The following is an 8,908-nucleotide window of genomic DNA, read 5'->3' on the forward strand; positions in this document are numbered from 1 at the left end:
CAATCACTAACCTCAGTCTACCGAGAGTACGTTCATAGTCCGCCGTCTATACCTGTACTCACGATCGTGAACACGTAAAAGGTCCGCAGTCCTTACCTATGTTCACCATTCATGGTACGTACAAGGTCCGCGGTCCTTCCCTATACCATCATACATCCACAACACGTACAAGGTCCACGGTCCTTCCCTATGTTGAAACCTAATTCATAGCACGTACGAGGTCCGCAGTCCTCCCCTATGCTAAAGCACGTATAAGGTCCACAGTCCTTTCCTGTGCTGACGCCTATCTATATTACGTATAAGGTCCGCAGTCCTTATCTACGTTACGTATAAGGTCCGCAGTCCTTATCTACGTTGGCGTCTACCTCCTATAACACGTATAAGGCCCACCGTCCCTATCTACGTTTACATCTATCATCTACATCACGTATAAGGCTCGCAGTCCTTAACTACGCCATCACCTGCCAAGTCTATGTCCAACAGAAGTTAGAGGGATTTGCCATCCTAACTTACTATGTCGAACGTAGAACTCACATACCATTCGTGTACCTGTATACACATACTTCACATATACAATAATTACATTATAGCATAAGAACACTCTAGGCGTTCTTTACATCCTTCATTTAACAACCATACCCCTTGTCGTTACGTGCAATATCCGAAGATCGTTCACGCCCCGACAAGTATTCATTTGTAATATTCATACATCTTCGATATATAATATTCGTACCTTTATTTTTAACCTGACAGTACGCGCAATATCCGAAGATCGTTCGCGTACCGACAAGCAATCATTCATATCCACCACATATATCACATATGGCATACACTTATCACTTAGGATAAATGTATTAACAACACATCGAGTATGCACACAGCCCCGAAAACATAACAAGGAATGGGGCTAGAAACTCACCTGAACTCTGCTTCTTCCTCCGATAGTTGTAAATCCCTTCTTTAACTGAGCTCGGCTGACTGTATAAGTTACACGTATCAATACTCGCCTGATCTAATCTGGTGGCCTAGTATTAGCTTACTTTTACTTATCGTTTTAATCTATTCTCTAATCGAACTTGACTTTAGGCGAAGTTAAACCTTAGGCGAACTTAGCTTTAGGCGAAGTTGTCATCAGGCGAACTTGGCTTTAGGCGAAGTTGTCATCAGGCGAACTTAGCTTGCAGGCGAAGTTGTCATCAGGCGAACTTGGCTTTAGGCGAAGTTGTCATCAGGCGAACTTAGCTTGCAGGCGAAGTTCATCAGGCGAACTTAGCTTGCAGGCGAAGTTGTCGTCTGCAGCTACTGTTCGTTCTTAAATCCCTTAATCACCTTCGTTTCTTAACCAAATAACTCGATTTAGGTACCCACGGGATCGTCTGACCAGCGCCTACAAACCCCAACCATCAAATCGACCTAACATCGATGTTTAAAGGGTGCGATTTAGGCATATAGGTTACGGGTTCTTTTAGGTTAACAATTAACCTATCAAATCATAACCATTTTCAGTAAGATTAACTTTGTTGGATTCGTTTTTACCATACAAACTCAGATCTATCATTTCTCAAATCAACCCGAACCTACACGAACGATTTCTAACTATAAACGTACCTTGAACGAGTCGAACTACGAACACGGTTAAGCCTTGATGTTGTTTTGGTCCGTCACGACGTTCCAGCACCAACAAACTCGGGTTTTCGCCTTCGGATCTTGGTTCGGGTCGTGTGTGTTTTGGGTGTGTGTGTGGAATATGTGAGAATGAGGATTAAATGGTGATTAATGGTATTTATATTTAGGGATCATGGGCTTAAGCCCATGGACTCTCCTTCCTTCTTTCATAACCCAAGTCCATAACCCATATCCATTACCCAACACTAGCCCGACCCATACCAACTCCTACTCTATTTATTTATTTCCCGATAACCCGAGTAAACTTCCCCTCTATAATTAAGTAATATAATTAATATCATTTTGGAAATTTCGGGATGTTACAAGTCTTCCCCCCTTAAAGAGGTTTCGTCCCCGAAACCAAACTTATTCCCTATAAAAGGAAAACTTCTTATATTTACACACTTTATCGAATCGCCTTTGCCTTCTGGGTTATCCTTCTTACTCCCGACTTTGCAGCCATCGAATGGTGGTCATGTGTTTTAGCTATTTAAGGTAGCTCGTCCATGAGACCCTCGATGTACCAAGACTCATCTCATCCTTCCAAGGCTTCGATTAGTACTTTTAACACTATTGTCTAAAACAACCTTTCATCATAGCATAATAATCATTCATAACCAAACTCAATATATTACACGTCACTGATAAACATAAGTTTTAAACCTTAACACAAAACAAGTCCTTAAGCAAAAGTAACTTAATAAAACCAGTGCATGAGCAATTATTCCTTCATCAAGTGTTCCTCTCTGCAGTTTCCCCAAGTCTTTATCCTTTCGCACCTCCCGCCCCTGATTCCTTGCAATCCCTAGCCATGTGGTCAGCTTTTCCGCATTTGAAGCACTTTGGACAATCAGGGCATTCTCGAGAATAATGCCCACTCTTTCCACACCGATAGCACCTGTCTGTCCCAGTCTTGCATTCTCCCCGGTGCACTCGCCCACACGTCTTACATGCATCCTTGTTCCCAACCTTGGCCTTCCTCTCATCAGTTGTTGTCACCATCTCGCCAGACCGCTTAGCAGAGGTAGCCCATTTCTTCTCCTTCTTTTCCTCCACCACCACATCGTCCTCAGCCAGGTCAGGGTAAACCACTTCTGCAAGTTCAACAGCAGGGTCAAAAGTAGCAGGTTTATTTGCCCTGACTAACATGCGGACTTTTTGTGGCAATCCCCTCACATAACATTTGATTCTCTGGACCTCAGTGTCAACCATATCAGGCACCAACCTAGATAGTCGGTTGAATTCAGTAGTATACTCACGATGCGTCATCATACCGGCCTTTAAATTCAGGAACTTCATCTCCGTCCTTTCAACCTCGGCATCTGCACAAAACTTCTTCATCACCAACTCTTTCAGATCGTCCCATCTCAACGCCTTGATCTCATCCCTAGTCTTTCTCTGCTCCACACTTTCCCACCAGTACATAGCTTCTTCCTCAAATGACTGAGTAGCATAACCCACAGCTTGGTCGGGACGGCATTCGCTAATGCGGATAATCTTGTCCATAGTGGTTATCCATTGGAGAGTAGCGATTGCGTCTCCCAACCCAGTCAGCTTTGGCGGGTCGCATCCTTTAAAGGACTTATAGTTGCACCCATCTTGGCCTCTTTTCCTGTCATCGACCTTCACAGACTTATCCTCACTCGAGGCCTCTCTTTCTCCTTCCCCATCCTTCCTACCATCACCACCTGCCCCTTCAGCAGTTCGTTCACGGCTTTCAGCAGATCTTTCGGGATTCAGGTTCTTCACAGCAGCAACTACAGCTTGAACAATGGCTGCTTGAACTGCAGGGCTAAGTTGAACCTCTTCGTTGTTGTTCTGGTCTCCTCCAGCTGCGCTTCCTTCATCTTCGGTGTGGGAAGCTTCTTCTACCGAGGGTTGTCGGACAAGACGAGGCCTGCCACGACGTCCAGTGCGACCCCCAGTTCCAACAAATTCTCCAGCTCCAGCCATTAGTATTCTAAAAGGGAAAACACAAACATCATCACTCAAGGAACTATTTAGTACAAGGATAGCAAGGCTAACAGGTAATAACAGTGGCCAGCTGTGACTAGCTGATCACATTGCTTTCCGTGTCCTATACACTTCCCTTTATGAGTCTCTTTGTGCGGGTTCTACTTAAGCAGTTAATCAAATCAAACAATCAATTATTTCTATCCTTATCGTTCACATATCTTTTCTTTCTCATTAACATATATCATTTAATCATACACTTTACCTTTACTGATCTTGCTTGAGCGACACATGGCATTCTTGAACTGGCATCTTCTTTCCTTTCTTACTTAAATCCCATTCTCTGTTCGAGTCTAAGCATGTAGGATGCTTAAATCTCTCGAACTTATGCTCTGATACCAACTTGTAAGGCCCCGAACCCGGTGGCCCTACTTTAGCGTTGGATTTACTCATAAACGCAGTTCTAAATATCAGAGTTAATTAAAACATTCGCGGAATATAAAAGCTTTCATAAAACATTTCGTAACAAAACACGTCTTGTCTTAAAACATCATTTTGTCTTTCAAAATTAACGAACATTAACTTAAACGTCTTGAGTCTTCCGATGCCAGCCTCTTATTCAGTGCCACGTGTCTCCTCAAGCGAGCTGCCTCATCCTACTCACCTGCGTGCATACTAAAAGTCAGCTACGCTGAGTGAGTTCTAGTTAATCGTACGCCATACAATACAACACATACATACATATCCGAAGATACATATCCATACTTCACTAGTTACCCTTCTGTTCTACATACATACTTGCTACCATACATACATACATATCTACAATCACTAACCTCAGTCTACCGAGAGTACGTTCATAGTCCGCCGTCTATACCTGTACTCACGATCGTGAACACGTAAAAGGTCCGCAGTCCTTACCTATGTTCACCATTCATGGTACGTACAAGGTCCGCGGTCCTTTCCTATACCATCATACATCCACAACACGTACAAGGTCCACGGTCCTTCCCTATGTTGAAACCTAATTCATAGCACGTACGAGGTCCGCAGTCCTCCCCTATGCTAAAGCACGTATAAGGTCCACAGTCCTTTCCTGTGCTGACGCCTATCTATATTACGTATAAGGTCCGCAGTCCTTATCTACGTTACGTATAAGGTCCGCAGTCCTTATCTACGTTGGCGTCTACCTCCTATAACACGTATAAGGCCCACCGTCCCTATCTACGTTTACATCTATCATCTACATCACGTATAAGGCTCGCAGTCCTTAACTACGCCATCACCTGCCAAGTCTATGTCCAACAGAAGTTAGAGGGATTTGCCATCCTAACTTACTATGTCGAACGTAGAACTCACATACCATTCGTGTACCTGTATACACATACTTCACATATACAATAATTACATTATAGCATAAGAACACTCTAGGCGTTCTTTACATCCTTCATTTAACAACCATACCCCTTGTCGTTACGTGCAATATCCGAAGATCGTTCACGCCCCGACAAGTATTCATTTGTAATATTCATACATCTTCGATATATAATATTCGTACCTTTATTTTTAACCTGACAGTACGCGCAATATCCGAAGATCGTTCGCGTACCGACAAGCAATCATTCATATCCACCACATATATCACATATGGCATACACTTATCACTTAGGATAAATGTATTAACAACACATCGAGTATGCACACAGCCCCGAAAACATAACAAGGAATGGGAAAACATAACAAGGAATAGGGGCTAGAAACTCACCTGAACTCTGCTTCTTCCTCCGATAGTTGTAAATCCCTTCTTTAACTGAGCTCGGCTGACTGTATAAGTTACACGTATCAATACTCGCCTGATCTAATCTGGTGGCCTAGTATTAGCTTACTTTTACTTATCGTTTTAATCTATTCGCTAATCGAACTTGACTTAGCTTTAGGCGAAGTTGTCATCAGGCGAACTTGGCTTTAGGCGAAGTTGTCATCAGGCGAACTTAGCTTACAGGCGAAGTTGTCATCAGGCGAACTTGGCTTTAGGCGAAGTTGTCATCAGGCGAACTTAGCTTGCAGGCGAAGTTTATCAGGCGAACTTAGCTTGCAGGCGAAGTTGTCGTTTGCAGCTACTGTTCGTTCTTAAATCCCTTAATCACCTTCGTTTCTTAACCAAATAACTCGATTTAGGTACCCACGGGATCGTCTGACCAGCGCCTACAAACCCCAACCATCAAATCGACCTAACATCGATGTTTAAAGGGTGCGATTTAGGCATATAGGTTACGGGTTCTTTTAGGTTAACAATTAACCTATCAAATCATAACCATTTTCAGTAAGATTAGCTTTGTTGGATTCGTTTTTACCATACAAACTCAGATCTATCATTTCTCAAATCAACCCGAACCTACACGAACGATTTCTAACTATAAACGTACCTTGAACGAGTCGAACTACGAACACGGTTAAGCCTTGATGTTGTTTTGGTCCGTCATGACGTTCCAGCACCAACAAGCTCGGGTTTTCGCCTTCGGATCTTGGTTCGGGTCGTGTGTTTTTTGGGTGTGTGTGTGGAATATGTGAGAATGAGGATTAAATGGTGATTAATGGTATTTATATTTAGGGATCATGGGCTTAAGCCCATGGACTCTCCTTCCTTCTTTCATAACCCAAGTCCATAACCCATATCCATTACCCAACACTAGCCCGACCCATACCAACTCCTACTCTATTTATTTATTTCCCGATAACCCGAGTAAACTTCCCCTCTATTATTAAGTAATATAATTAATATCATTTTGGAAATTTCGGGATGTTACATTTTGGAATTTATTATGCCGTGGATTAAGAAAAATGGAGTGTATGATTAAATTCAGAGTAAGTTTATAACTAAAGAAACGTTATGAAACTTTTGTTAAAAGCTATACATGTTGTTTGGTTAAAGTTAACTTTTGTTAAATGTTAAATGTTATACATGTTCCTAGTTCAATATTAAAAGAAAACTTTATATAAACGTCCTTGTTTTACTATTATAGCTCTTCCTCAATTATATATATATATATATATATATATATATATATATATATATATATATATATATGCATATATTTATATTTTTCTGTTTTCGGTATCATAACGCACGTAACCAAAACCGAACGAATTCGTGTCAATCTACCGTATCAGCGTTTGGACCAACAATGTTTGGATTTATTACCGCCTGGGTTTTACCACCGCGACGCAACAGGTTAAACACTAGTTTATAATCAACTTTTTAGTATCTTCTTTTTCTTAGATCTACTTTATATATTTCTATTATTATTATTATTATTATTAATTTCATTAACTTACGTCCTCAATTTATATACAAAAAAATAAATACTCGTTTTACCTATTTTTAAGTCATCACATTGTTATTAATGCTCCAATTAACTGCTCACCTAAATACATGTTTTCTCCTTTTTTTAGATTCATAAAATTATTATTAATAACCCTAAAGTTGAACATCTTTATTATAGATAACTAGATTAAGTATACTCTTCATCAACATTCTTTGCCCCCAATGCCTATGTTTATTCTCTTAATATACATGCACAACTACGTGGTGACAAACCAGACAAAATATACAAAGACCTGTCTTCGGACGGATATTTGCTTTAAGTTAATACCTAATAAAATTTTATACGTTTACTCTAACTATTATTAATATACAATTAACATGAAATCTAAAACACTTTCTTCATATGATAAACAATGTTACTAATGTTTGTTATCTTGATCTATAAAGAATAACTTATACACTGTTTCACCAAGATATTTAACAATCCAAAATAATTCAAACCGATTAAATGACCTTCACACCACAAGAGCGGTGATTGTGTAATGGTATACTCACGTTCGTGCCAGGTTAGAAGGGTAGTAGTCCTGTGTTGGTAGTGAAAACAATAGATTATTATAAAATCATGGTTTTAAATTTTCTATAAAATTAGAGTACTTTTGGAATATTCTATGTCTCGAATCAAGAAATATGGAGTGTATGACTAAGTTAAAGGTAAGTTGATAACTATAGAAACCTTATAAAACTTTTATTAAAGGTTGCACATGTTGTTTGGTTAATGTTTAGTTTACTTGGGTTTTTTTTTACATTTTTTGTTATTTGGTTTTTTATAATCATGCATCAGTATCGAAACTAATAGATTTTAGTACGTATTTAAATAAGAACATAACAGTTGTATCAAGGTATCTCTGAGTTAATTAATAACGACATTTGGGCATCCTTGATTTTAGTTCATGCTTGAAAGTTAATGTGTAATGTAATCATGAAAATTATATTTTAAAACCTTCAACTTGTGCGGTGTGTAAATCCAACAAAAGTTGCACATTCTTGTTATTTAAAAAAAACTTTAAAGCTTTTCATTAGCCAACTGAAAACCACAGGAATATTACTAAAGTCCCTCTACTTTAGAAAATCTAAAATTACATCTTGATGTCAAACATGTACTTAAATAAGCCAGACAAAATAAAACATATAAAGACTTATCTTCGGACATATATATGCTTTAATTTAATACCTATTAAAGGTTTTACGCTTTTATTCTAACTTTTATTAATATACAATTAAGATGACTTCTAAAACACTTCCTTCGTATTATAAACAATGTTATTAATGTTTGTTATCTTGATATATAAAGAATAATTTATACACTGTCTCACCTAGATTTTTGAGAATCCAAAATAACTCTAATCAATTAAATGAAATGCACACCACATGAGCGGTGATTTTGTGATGGTATAGCCACGTTATGTGCCAGGTTAGAAGGGTAGTAGTCTTGTGTTGGTTTATGAAAACAATGGATTATAAACATTCATGTTTTTTAAGTTTCTTTAAAAGAAGAGTACTTTTGAAATTTATTATGCCTGGATGAAGCAAGATGGAGTGTATGATTAAGTTTAAAGTAAGATGATAACTATAGAAACGATTTGAAATTTTTGTTAAATGTTATACATGTTGTTTGGTTAAGGTTAAGTTTACTTGTGTTTTTCTTTTTACAGTTTATGTTTTTTGTTTTTTTGTAATCATGCATTAGTACCGAAACTGATAGATTTTAGTATGTATTTAAATAAGAACATAACAGTTGTATCAAGTTATCTCTAAGTTAATTAATAACGACATTTGTACATCCTTGATTTTTGTTTACGTTTGAAAGTTAATGTGTAACGTAATCATAAAAAATATATTTTATAATCTTAAAATCGTGCGGTGTGTAAATCCAACAAAAGTTGCACGCTCTTGTTACTTATTTAA

This window comes from Bidens hawaiensis, unplaced genomic scaffold, assembly GCF_021521415.1.
Source record: "Bidens hawaiensis isolate Kalapana, Puna unplaced genomic scaffold, B.hawaiensis_p1.1 tig00039487_1, whole genome shotgun sequence".
NCBI lineage: Eukaryota > Viridiplantae > Streptophyta > Magnoliopsida > Asterales > Asteraceae > Bidens > Bidens hawaiensis.